This window comes from Psammomys obesus, unplaced genomic scaffold (genome assembly GCF_907164565.1).
Source record: "Psammomys obesus unplaced genomic scaffold, mPsaObe1.curated_primary_1811, whole genome shotgun sequence".
Classification (NCBI taxonomy): Eukaryota; Metazoa; Chordata; class Mammalia; order Rodentia; family Muridae; genus Psammomys; species Psammomys obesus.
In genome coordinates, this window is record NW_026592118.1 from 24,302,682 (window position 1) to 24,316,227 (window position 13,546).

The window sequence follows — 13,546 nt, forward strand, 5'->3', positions numbered from 1 at the left end:
TAATAAGCCTAATTGTATTTTATTCATAGATCTATTAGACATTCATTCCTGAATTTCCTCTCTAAATTCATACATCCCAGATATTTGAATTGTAATATAAGCTTACTGTAACCCTAAGAAAATGATAACTATTTTGAGTATATGCTATACATTATTATATAATGCTGATATTAATAGAATATATATTCAAAAGCAAGTCCTTAACAAAAAAACATAGCATGTGTATGATTGCTTCCCATATTTGAGTTGGTCAGGTATGTGCCGTTTTTGTGACTATCGACAGTTCAATGTGTGATTTTTACAGTTTACAAATGATGATCTTTGGTATAAGGAGAGTGGTACTGTCTATTGAGAGAGACAGGGAAGCATGGTTTCAGGAATTTTGTGGTCTCAGATTTCACACTCTTTTCCATTTCCTATTGTAGTGCACGTCTTCCTTCTCTTATGCTGCCAGCTGAAAGTTGAAGTAATTAACTTGTTGAAAATGAACTGCCTTTCCCTAGTGCTGTGCATATCTGTGACAGCTGCCAGATGGTGAGCTTCCATTCCTGAAGATCTGGAGCCTATAAAATGTGAATGTATCTGTTTGTGTATAGAAATTTTTTGTTTCTTTTGTTCTGGTTCTGTGTGTAAGTACCTTATAATACAGGAAGCTAAATTTTAATATTCATGTATTAAAATATCTTGTCCCTTAAAATATTTTTGTCTATTTGAAACTATCATTAAGTAACTGATGTTCTCAAAGAAGACTTTGTGATAGTTCAACTATCTGTATTCTGATGGAATACTTTAGGCTTCAAAATGTCATTTGTGTTATGCTTAGAAGTAAATCAATGCCTCAAGTGTCTAGAATCAATGTTCTTCTATCTTGAAAATGTCATAAGTACGTCTGTTCCAAACATTTTTGCTCAAGTCTTTATCTTTCATCGTGAGAAATTTAAATAAGTCCTTTTGCATACTCAAAACTTAGATAAGAAGACATTGCAGCCACTCCTGATGAGACCTGATAGACTTGCATTAGAGGGAAGGGGAGGAGGACCTCCCTTATCAGTGGACTGGGAAAGGGACATGGGTGGGGAAGAGGGAGGGTAGGATTGGGAGAGGAGAGGGTAGGGAGGTACAGGGGGGATGCAAAGTGAATAAACTGTAATTAATAAAAACAAAAATAATTAAATTTTAAAAAGAAAGGGGAATGCGATACATAAAATAACCTTAAAAACTGTAAGATAATAAATCTGTTTTATGACATAATGGCAAAAAAAAAAAAAAAGAAAGAAAAGAAAACCCAAAAACCTAGTTGGCACAGATTTTTTTTTCTTTTTCTATTTCTTTTTTTTTTTTTTTTTTTTTTTGCTTTGAACAGTTCTTCTTCCACACTCAGGTTATATTTAAACCTTTCTCCTCACTGGTCGATTCTTTTTTTTTTTTCTTTTTTTATGTAATTAAAAAAACTTTATTTATTATTTACTACAATTTATTCACTTTGTATCCGGACTGTAGCCCCCTCCCTCATCTCCTCCCAGTCCCACCCTTCCTCCCTCTTCTCCCCCCATGTCCCTCCCCTAGTCCACTGATAGGGGAGGTCCTCCTCCCCTTCTTTCTGACCCTAGCCTATCAGGTCTCATCAGGACTGGCTGCATTGTCTTCCTCAGTGGTCTGGCCAGGCTACACCACCCTCAAGCGGAGGTGATTAAAGAACCTGCCACTGAGTTCTAGTCAAAGACAGCCCCTGCTCCCCTTACTATGATACCCTCTTGGATTCTGAGCTACCTATGGGCTACATCTGAGCAGGGGGTCTAGGACTTCTCTCTGCATGCTCCTGGGTTGGAGTATTTGTTTCTTCAGGCCCCCCTGGGCCCAGGATTTTTGGCTTTGTTGGTCTCCTTGTGGAGCAGCTGTCCCCTCCAGGTCTTTCTATCTCCCCTTTCTTTGTAATTTATTTTTATTTTTTTATAATTTATTCACTTTATATCCCAATTATAGTCCTCCACCCTCATCTCCTCTCAGTCCCACCTTCTCTTCCTATTCCTCCCTATACCCCTCCCAGAGTCCTCAGAAAGGTGGAGACCTCCTCCCCTACCATTGACTCCAGCCTATCAAGTCTCATCAGGACCATCTGCATCCTCTTCCTCTATGTCCTGGCAAGGCCACCAAGACAAGGGGAAGTGATCAAAGAGCAGGCAACAGAGTCCATGTCAGAGACAAGCCCTGCTCCCCTTACTAGGGAAACCACATGGAGACGGAGCTGCCTATGGACTAAATCTGAGCAGCGGGCCTAGGTCCTCTCCTTGCATGGTCCTTGGTTGCTGCACCAGTCTCTGTAGGCTGGATTAACATAGTAAAAATGGCCATCCTACCAAAAGCAGTCTACAGATTCAATGCAATTTCCATCAAAATGCCAACACAATTTTTTTACAGACCTTGAAAGACCAATTCTCAACCTCATATAGAAAAACAAAGGACTCAGAATAGCTAAAATAATCCTGTACAATAAAAGATCTCCGGGAGGTATTTCCATCCCTGATCTCAAGCTGTATCATAGAACAACAGTAATAAAAACTGCATGGTAGTGGCATAGAAACAGAACAGTTTATCAATGGAATTGAATAGAAGACCCAGAAATGAACCCACATACCTACGAACACTTCATTTTTGATAAAAAAGCCAAAACTATACAATGAAAAGAAAGATAGCATCTTCAACAAAGGTTGCTTGTCTAACTGGATGTCTACATGTTGAAAATGCAAATAGATCCGTTTTATTACCCTGGCAAAGTCCACATAAATCACTGGTCCATTCTTAATATTTAGGTTTGATTCACATATTCTGTCCTTTAATATATACAGCATTTACCTAATTGTCTAAAAGAGCCTCAATAATCTGCCTTGACTGTGTTATCCAGTTTTCTACCCACATTGTAAAAGGTTTTATCTTTTTGTTTATGTTTGCCTGGTTATTGTGCTTTAACTGGTAGACAATGGGTTTTCCGACTGGATATACTTTATCCTTATTCATATGCACTATAAACAACAGAAACCAGAACCCTGCCTTCAAAAACCAGTAAGTCTTTCAGAGACCCTCTATGGAAGGCTCTTGTCCTGTTCCCTAGTAAGGGGAGCAGGGGTTGTCTCTGAGATGGGCTTTGTTGCCTGCTCTTCTATCACTACCCCCTAGTGTGGAGGGGCCACAGAGGAAGAAGATGCAGGCAGTCCTGATGAGACTTATAGACTGGGGTCATATGGTAGGGGAAGTGGGCTCCTCTTTTCTATTTCTTAGGAATGAGGGGTGGAGGGTACGACTGGGAGGAGATGAGGGAGGGGGCTACAATTTTGATATAAAGTGAATAAATTATAAAAAAATAAATTAAAAAAACAGTAAGTCAAACACTGTCTGCTAAATATTTCAATAACACATGACAGATACCAAGACACATGTAGATAATGCAGATAAAAGAAAGAGGAAATGAAAGAGATATTTCTTCCTGTGTAGGTGTGTGGTGATGTCTGCATTCAGTGAATTGTATATGTGTGGGAGTACGTGATCAGGCCCTTCATAGAAAGCACACTTACATAATTTTAGACTAAAATTTAATATAGTTGTCTTATCCTTTCATAAATCTTAGCCCCAATAGTTATGTAATGATTTTAGTTTTTTATTAAGTAGTCTTGTTTTGTCTCCTCAGGAGTAATTAGCAAATATACACACTTGTACATAATCTACTGTGATACAGTAGCCAACAGCACCAAGCCACTTCTGGTTTCTGATACATGCTAAGAAGTAACAAACATAGTTCCAAGCATTTGTATTTGCAAAGGAGGAAGGACAATTAACAGTTTAATTCTATTTTTAACTGAGGAATTCAGATATGACTCTTGTGCACAGTGATATATTAAGAGATATTTTTTTTTTAGTTGGTTGAAAGGAAATATAGAAAACAGAGACTTTCAAATTTTGTTAAAGTTGGTGTCTGATCTAAAAATGGTCAATGAGAGAAATCTGACATTTACAGAAACGTTCTATCAGGAGTCTTAGGAGGATATGATATTGAAAAGGTTATATTTACCTCTTCAGCAAAAGAATAAATTTATCTTGAAAATAACAATGTAAAGGAAAATTAAGAAAGCACATCATTAGGTTGAGTGACATCTAAGAGAACTGTTTATTTAAAGACAGGCAGGAAACTTGATGCTGGGCTCTGTATGGAACTCAGTGGCTTTGATCATTCAGACACATCAGTAACATGTGAGGACACAAACTGGAGCTATCAAGAGCGATTTCATGCGTTTGTATTTTCTTCTTCTTAAGCAATCCTTATTTCTGGAGCCCTTTATCTGCAAGCCGAATGCAATCCTATGGCATGTGGAAATTTCCTTTAAAAATTGTATTATCTTTACATTTATAGATTATTTTCTTTCCTATACTCAGTCAAAATATTAATATTATTCAAGTGCTTCAAAGATATATTGCTTGCACTTTACAGACAATATTGGGTATTGCCTCTGGTTAAGCCATTATGAAAAGGCTGCTTCTTTTTTTTTTTTTTTTAACATAAGAGAAAAACTTGTACAGTGGTACAACAAAAGGCTTCCCCACTGCTTTCTTAAGTCTGAATGAACCTGCTGGATTGATAAGAACAGGAAAGCCAGAATTAGCATATTGCTCAAGCTGGGCCTTTCAGTGTGCCTCTGAGCTAGATACATAATTCACTTTCTTCCATTCATTATTATTCCAAGATAAGAGAAAAGGGGAAAGAAATTCCTATGTACATATTAATACTGGAGTTTTGTGAAAGAAAGTGCAGTTTCTTTAGGAAGATGGTGATGAGACTTTCCTTATGAAAATCTTTGGATAAGAGTGATGCCAAATATAAAGCTAAGCTACATACTGACTTATTTGCAAGAAAGGAAGAGGATGGGCACTCAGACTAACCTTTCATTTTTATTGTAAATGATTATTTATGTCATATTTTCAAATATGAAAATCTAGCTAATAGGATCAATCAGTTGTATAATTAACTAAAAATAAAATAAGCATTTCCCAAAACATCTTTTAAAATACAAGAAAACAATTTTCTAATGTTTTTAATTGTATGGAATGCTTTTAAGTCTAAATAATCAGGGTTTCCAAGACTGTAAGAAAATCATTAGGGTAGCCTTACAATCTTCGTCTTTTCCAGAAACTTCCTCTTCTGTTTTCATCCACTGTATACTAAAAATGGCCCATTCTAATTATTCCAATAAACTCCTTTATACCAAGATACTACTAAGTAGCATTTGTTTTATGGTTTACTCACAGAACTGATTTTCTCAAAAGTCTATAAAACATGGAAAATTTTAATCCTAAGATTTAAATATACTAAATGGTATAATTTATTTATGCCAGGACATAGAAATTTTAGAAAATATCTTCCTAACCAATAAATGCCACAAAATATACTACCGATTTTTCTTTCATACAGGCTCAATACAACAGGGAGAGCTCTCGCTGTGTCAGAAGTTGCTGTGCAAGCTTGCAGGGTAGAAAAGTTATCAACAGTTCTACACAAACTTAAATCCTGCAAACTACGATAAGATAAGCCATGTGCAATAGTGCAATAGTGGCATTAACATCTTGGGAATAACCAACAACAGGCTGATTGGACCTAAGGCCTACTCAATAGGAAGAAGCTCACGTCTGATACCATTAACTTAGCAAAGAATCTATGGCTAGAGAGATCATACACCCTAGAGAACCTGCTACTACCACATGGTAGAAAGGGTCACAGGCTTAATGAATATAATATCCAATTACCCTCTTAATATTTATCTTTATATCCATAGATAAGTGAAGCTCTCATCCCTCATCAAAGAACCTTTTTTGGCAGAGGCTATTACAAATTACCATAGTTGGTCAAAGATTGGACATGGAATTGTGGAGTATCCAGTTCCCAATGGGACCTCTTTAACATAACTCCTACACCCAAGTCTCATCACAAATCATCCCAAACATCCCAAAAGAAGAAACAAAAGATTAAAAAAAAAAACATGGACAAAGAAAATTGTTGTAAAATAGTACCTTCTGGACAGGGATGTTGGACCAACTAACCTTGTGTTGCCTGAATAAAAGAAAGTGTAAAAGCTCACTTTGAAGAATGTGTCAACATAAATGGGGGAAGGCTCCTAAGACCCCAGCCCTAGATGAGGAGTGACAAGAACTTTAAACGATATGGATGCTACTCAGATATTCTTTTGTCACATGCTGATATAACACTGGAAACAGCCCTTAAAAAAATTACTCTATTCCATTGTGTAAATGTACCACAATTTCTGTATCCATTCCTCGGTTGAGGGACATCTGGGTTGTTTCCAGGTACCGGCTATTACAAATAAAGCTTCTACAAACATGGTTGAGCAAATGTACTTGTTGTGTACTTGAGCATATTTTGGATATATGCCTAGGAGTGGTATAGCTGGATCTTGAGAAAGTGCTATTCCGAATTGTCAGAGAATTGATTTCCAAACTGGCTGTACAAGTTTACATTCCCACCAGCACTGGAGGAGGGTTCCCCTTTTGCCACATCCTCTCCAGCATGCATTGTCACTTGAGTTTTTGATGTTAGCCATTCTGATGGGTGTGAGGTGAAATCTCAGGGTTGTTTTGATTTGCATTTCCCTGATGACTAAGGATGTTAAGCATTTCTTTAAATGTTTCTCTGCCATTTTATATTCCTCTACAGAGGATTCTCTATTTAGCTCTGTACTCTATTTTTTAATTGGATTACTTGATTTGTTGCTTTTTAACTTCTTTAATTCTTTATATATTCTGGATATTATACCACTGCCAGATATAGGGTTGGTAAAGATCCTTTCCCAGTCTGTAGGCTGTCAGTTTGTTCTGATGACAGTCAGTGTCCTTTGCTTTATAGAAGCTTTTCGGCAGTTAAAAACAAGGAAATTATGAAATTTGCCAGCAAATGGTGGGATCTAGAAAAAATCATCCTGAGTGAGGTATCCCAGAAGCAGAAAGACACACACGGTATGTACTCACTGGTAAGTGGATATTAGACATATAATATAGGATAAACATACTAAAATCTGTACACCTATAGAAGCAAAGCAAGAAAGAGGACCCTAGGTAAGATGATCAATCCTCACTCAGAAAGACAAACAGGATGGACATTGGAAAAAGGAGAAAACAGGAAACAACCTCGGAACCTGCCACAGAGGGCCTCTGAAAGCCTCTGCAGTATAGACTGTCAAAGCAGATGCTGAGTCTGATGGCCAACTGATGGGCAGAGTGCAGGGAATCTTAGGAAAGAAGGGGGATATAGTAAGACCTGGAGAGGACAGGATCTCCACAAGAAGAGCAACAGAACAAAAAAAAAAAAATCTGGTCTTTTCTGAGACTGATACTTCAACCAAGAACTATTCATTGATATTACCTAGAATCCTGCTCAGATGTAGCCCATGGTAGCTCAGTATCCAAGTGGGTACCCTAGTAAGGGAAAAAGGGACTGTCTCTGACATGAACTCAGTGGCTGGCTTTTTTATCACAGCCCCCTGAAGAGGGAGCAGCTTTGCCAGGACACAGAGGAGAACAATGCAACCAGTCCTGATCAGACTTGGTAGGTTAGGGTCAGATGGAAGGGTAGGAAGACCTCACCTATCAGTGGACTTATAGAGGGGCACAAGAGGAGATGAGGGAGGGAGAGTAGGGTATGGAGGGAATGAGAGAGGTGGCTACAGGTGGGATACAAAATGAATAAACTATAATTAGTGTATAAAAAATAAAATTTAATTAAAAATAATTACTCTAGCTAGCAAAATGGTTCACAGATTAAGGGATTGCAATTAAGCCTGTTACACTCGAACTCCTACATGCCAGAAGAAAAAATGTATTATCCTCTAAGTACCACATTTGCATTAGAGCATGTGTGTGCGTGCATGCATACTAACACACATACACAAAAAATAAACATGTAAATAAATAAAATATTTTAAGCCTTGGTGACACTAGTAGACAAGGCAGGTTTCAGTTCACTGATCAAAGTCCTCTAACAATAGTAATTCCAATGACACCTAAACAATATTGTTTACTGAAATTAATCTAACAGTATGGAGTATGTGTTAACTAAACACCAGCTGTCACCGCCAGGTGTGATAGCTCAGTAGTTCTTCATAATCTCATCATAGAAATATTTTTGTCTCTCCTCACCTATTAAAGATGTCAAAACTGTTTCCCCACAGCCATTCTTCTCTAGCTTCAAAGTCTCCTGATGCTTCAGGACATTAAGAATATGCTCAGAGTTGTCTTTTCACTTTCTTCCCTTTCCAGGACCACTTTGCCCCTCTTCTATTCCCACCCATTTCCTAGTTATCAGGCAAATTTCACTACATCAAAATGCCTTCTTAATCTCTTTATCCCTGTAAGCCCTTTGTTATCCCTATATCCTTCTTTATTCGTGCTGATCGATATCTAAATTACTGTACACTTATTTGTCTATTGTCTGATCTTTCCAATAAATCTAAAGCTCATAAAAGTGGAGTTTGTGTTTGGTTCATAGTTGTACACCCAACACCTAAAGGTATGCCTGGCACTAATAGACACTCAGTAAACATATTTGAATGTATAGGTATAAAATAATGATGCAATGATGATGTCTTCCAGTTTTTGTGGCTTACTTTTGAATAGGCTTCATATATTTTAAAAGATGGGCAATTACATTAGAAGACAGTCTACATGATTTGAAGAACATAAAGGAAACACACACACACACACACACACACACACACACACAAAAAAAAAACTCAGCCTAACATAATGAGAGAAGAGTTCCCAGAAGAAACAGTTGCTAAAGCAAGATCTAAAAATAGATATGTTGAGACTAAGATTGTTTGAATACAATAATTATAGTTCAATACTAAGTTAAAAGTAATTTAACAGATACTTAAGTGTGGCTGTGCTGTATTTCAACTAGGAACAAAGACCCATAATTGAAAAAAACAATATACATGACTCAAATTAAAATCCGACACTCAAGGCCTTCGAGAAGCAGAATTCAGGCTGGTGTAGTTGTGTGTTCCCAGCCCTGAATCCCAGCTATGAATGCAGCAGACAGGTTGTGTATGTTATATGTCCTCTGTAAGCTCAGAGATGAACAAACTGTAAAAATTAAAAAATAAGTAAAACTTATAAAAGATAGAGAATCTCATTTACAATTCCATAGAAAAGTCACATGCTGTCAGTGCAAGAACACACACAGCAAGGCTTCAAAAATTAATTATTGATCAATGAGTCCTTGTGATGAATGATTCTAAACTATATGAGTAACCCTACATGAATATTAATTATATATTACTATTATTTTATTTGTCAACCTGAAAGAACAATAATGGCCTATTACATTTTTTTTCATCACAAAATATGACTATTTCTAGCATTGATGTGATGTTATGCTAAATCCTCTCTATAAAAATTATTCAATAAATTATTTGGCACAAAATTCCCTTGTGCTAACTAAAAGCCATTTAGTTTTGTCTTTTTGAGCTTCTTGCCCTCACAGAACAAGCACAGCCGGGTTTTTGTAATCTTCTTATTCTATTTTTAATCTTGAGATATCTTGACAAATTCTTACATTCTATCATTGCAACAAAACAAGAATAACACCACAGAGGAAACTAGACAAAATGTTTTTTTTTTTTTTTTTTCTGACACTCTAGGTTTAGAAGTAATTGCCAGACTCCACAAACACTTACTCACTCAAGTCCAAATCTGCTATATAAGGATACTAAAGACATCAGAAATGTGATTCAGGAAATCGAACAATATTGATCAAATGCATCACAACTGTGAACCTAAAGAGGAAAACTTTAAAATGTCCTGCAATGATTACCAATTCCTGTTATTCTGATTTTGTGTATATAATCTCCAGTCCTTCATCATAGGCTGGACCTAATACCTTCTAACAGATAAGATATGCAAACATGATAAAAGGCCACCTTCAACAATTGATTATAAAGACTGTGGTCCTCTGTCTCTATCTCTCTGTCATTCTCTATCTCTGTATGTTAGGTCATCAGTTGTACTGCTAGGGGGACATTCAGATGACCTCAATAGAAGGCCAATGGTAAGCATGGTTAGCAAATACCTAAAAAAGGGAGCAAGACACTGGGCCCACTCTATTTTGAGACCCATGATACCTCAGGAAGTAAATTTAGAAGAGACTTTGTCAGGCCCAGTTGAGTACAAGATAACCAATGTACTAACCGACATCTTGACCATAACTTCATTGAGACCCTGAAATACAAGTACTGAGATGTATTACACTTAAATTGTTAATCTACAAGACTTATGAATAATAAATATCTGTTGCTTTAAGCTAAAAAGCTTTCGAACATATTAATACCAATTTGTAACTAATACAATAATGCAACCCCAACGGACAAATTTATTTGTTTTCTGTCTTTGTTGCTGCCTGCAAAGCTACATCTTCTCCTTTGGGATAGGATAACACAGTGGCTAAGAAAGCTAGTACTAAAGACAAATATCTGCAAATTTTGCTAACTCTTGTAAGTAAAAATGTGATATCAGCAGCAACCCCTCAAGGCTATAGCAGTGATTAAATGAAATAATTTAAAATTCTTTGAGATGCTTGGTGCTCTGTGACTATAGCTTCTTTCATTGTTACTTTTTTTTTTTTTGCCCTTCTATAAATTTTCCACTGTTAGTTTTCCATGTTCTCGTTTTTTTCACAGCCCTTTATTTTCTCTTGCCTTTCAGCATCTTCTCAAAAGTATTCATTAAATGTTAATATCTATAGTACATTTTAATAGACAATAAATATATTATGAATGAACCGATAGAACTTAGTTCCTTTCTGATGTACTGCTTACTCTCCTGTTGTATTATCTTCTGCTTTTCTTTACACCATTGCAACCTACAACTTCAATCTCCATTGCCTTACTAGTATTTTTTTCTTTATTAATTACACTTTATTCACTTTGTAACCCCCCTGTGGTTCCCTCCCTCCTCCTGTCCCAATCCCTCCCTTCCTCCACTCTCTGCATCATGCATGCCCCTCCCCAAGTCCACTGATAGGGGTGGTCTTCTTTGCCTTCCTTCTGATCCTAGTCAATTAGGTCTCATCAGGAGTGGCTGCATTGTCTTCTTCTGTGGCCTGGTAATGCTGCTTCCCCCTCAGGGGGAGGTAATTAAAGAACAGGCCAATCAGTTCCTGTCAGAGACAGTCCCTGTTCCTATTACAATGGAACCCACTTGGATACTGAACTGCTATGGGCTACATCTGTGCAGGGGTCTTAGGTTATCTCCATACACAAATTGTGGTATATCTACACAATGGAATATTACTCAGCAAAAAAAAAAAAAAACAAGAAAATCATGAAATTTGCAGGTAAATGGTGGGATCTGGAAAAGATCATCCTGAGTGAGCTATCTCAGAAGCAGAAAGACGCACATGGTATATACTCACTCATATAGACATATAATATAGGATAAACCTACTAAAATCTGTACACCTGAAGAAACTAATCAAGAGGGAGGACTCTTGCTAAAATGCTCAATTCTTATCCAGAAAGGCAAAGAGGCTGGACATCAGAAAAAGGAGAAAAGAGGGAACAAGTCGGGAGCCTTACACAGAGAACCTCTGAAAAGCTCTGCCCTGCAGACTATCAATGCAGATGCTGAGACTTATGGGCAACCTTTGGGCAGACTGCAGGGAATCTTATGAAAGAAGTGGGAAACAGTAAGATTTGGAGGACAGGAACTTCACAAGGAGAGCAACAGAACCAAAAAATCTGAGCCCAGGGGTCTTTCCTGAGACTGATATTCCATCCTTACTAGTTTTTGTTGAGGAGAATTATTGGGCTAAGAAATAATACATAGCCAATAGATGTGCCCGTCTTTCTTGTGTAACAACTTTCAGCATTTATTTTAGGTTGTTTAAAGTTTCACTGAGTCAAAGATTAAAACATATTTTAATTTATATTCTTTTTAAAGCAATAATTTCATTAAAGAAAGGCTTAAGAGAAGTGGCAGTTCCACCTATAACTGGGTGTAAGGATAAGATTTAGACTTTAGTAAGGAGTTATACTTCTCTAGTAAAGTGGTGGTAGTATATCCTTTTCTAAGATCTGTGGCTGCAATATCCCTAGAAGTCGGCTAAGTTTCCAGTACCGGGCATACCTTTCCTAGAAAAAGACCTATAGGCAATTAATGACTGCTTGGAGAAGGAAAATTATTCTTTCCCAGGAATGAAACTCCTTATTGGTTATCCAATTCAAAGTGGTCACAGGCAGACCTAAAACATGACCACAAAACAAAAACAAAAACAAAAACAAAAACAAACAAACACACAAAAACAACCAAAGAAACAAAAACAAAACTGGACTCAACAGAATTGGGGTGTGTGTGTATGTGTGTGTGTGTGCATGACCACATATTTATGCATGTATATTTATACATATACATATATATATACAATGTATATATTGTTATATACACATACATAGAAAAATAGTCTACCAATTTGAGGTTGCTGCAGGAAGGATTCAAGGAAAGATAGTTGGGAAGGGAATGGAAGGAGTGGGAAAAGACATGGAATTCTTTTCAACATATTAGAAAAATAAAATAAATAAAGCAACAACTTAATTGAAAGCCTTTTGTCACTTACAGTCTCTTTACTGTCTCAAAAATTCCACATGATTTCATTGTAAAAAGTAAATTACAGCTTATGAACAACATTTAATTAGATCAATTCATAAATTGATCCAGAGGAAATTCATAGAATATTATGTTTAACTAATCAGATATTCTTCCACTCAAAACTGAAGTAATAGAAACACAGAACACAATGGAAGAAGCATGGCTGAGTCCCACGTGAGTGCAAAGACTGGGAGCCCAGATGATTGGAACCAAGATGTATTCTTATCTCTCAGTGACATCACTCTGGCCATTTACTGCACCTGCTCTGCCTGTGTTTTGCCATCTGTAAAATATGGAACACAGGAGGAGTTGTGCAATATAGTGTTCGTAAGAATGAGATAAGCTGGGATCTCTAAATTGCTCAGACTCCACCATATAGCAAATACCATGTGTGTTTGTTAAATAAAAGTGGGCTTAGAGCTCTCTGAGGTGGAGTTTTCCCAAGGAAATTAAATCATAAAAGTCAGAAAAGCCTAACTATTCTAACTCGGGGTCCTATTAAAAAAGATTTATTTGTTGTTAAAATATTTTTCAAAATTATGTACCTCTTTTAAAGTTACATGCGTCCAGAAAAAGAGCCCGAGGTATGCTATGCCACACTAGAAAGAGCAAAGCTTAAGCAGTATGTGAGTGAACAGCTCATTTTAAGTATATGGAATCAAAACTTCTTCTCTATAACAGTTTAGTGTGTATGGAAGCCAGTGAAATTTTGAGATTATGAAAAGCCAAGTTTCACTTTAGTTCAAGGTTTATAGTCAAATATCAGTTCAGCTGAAAGTGATTCATTAACTAATGATTTGACTTGTACAGACGACCAGATCTGGAGAGACCAAATCATAGTCATTGC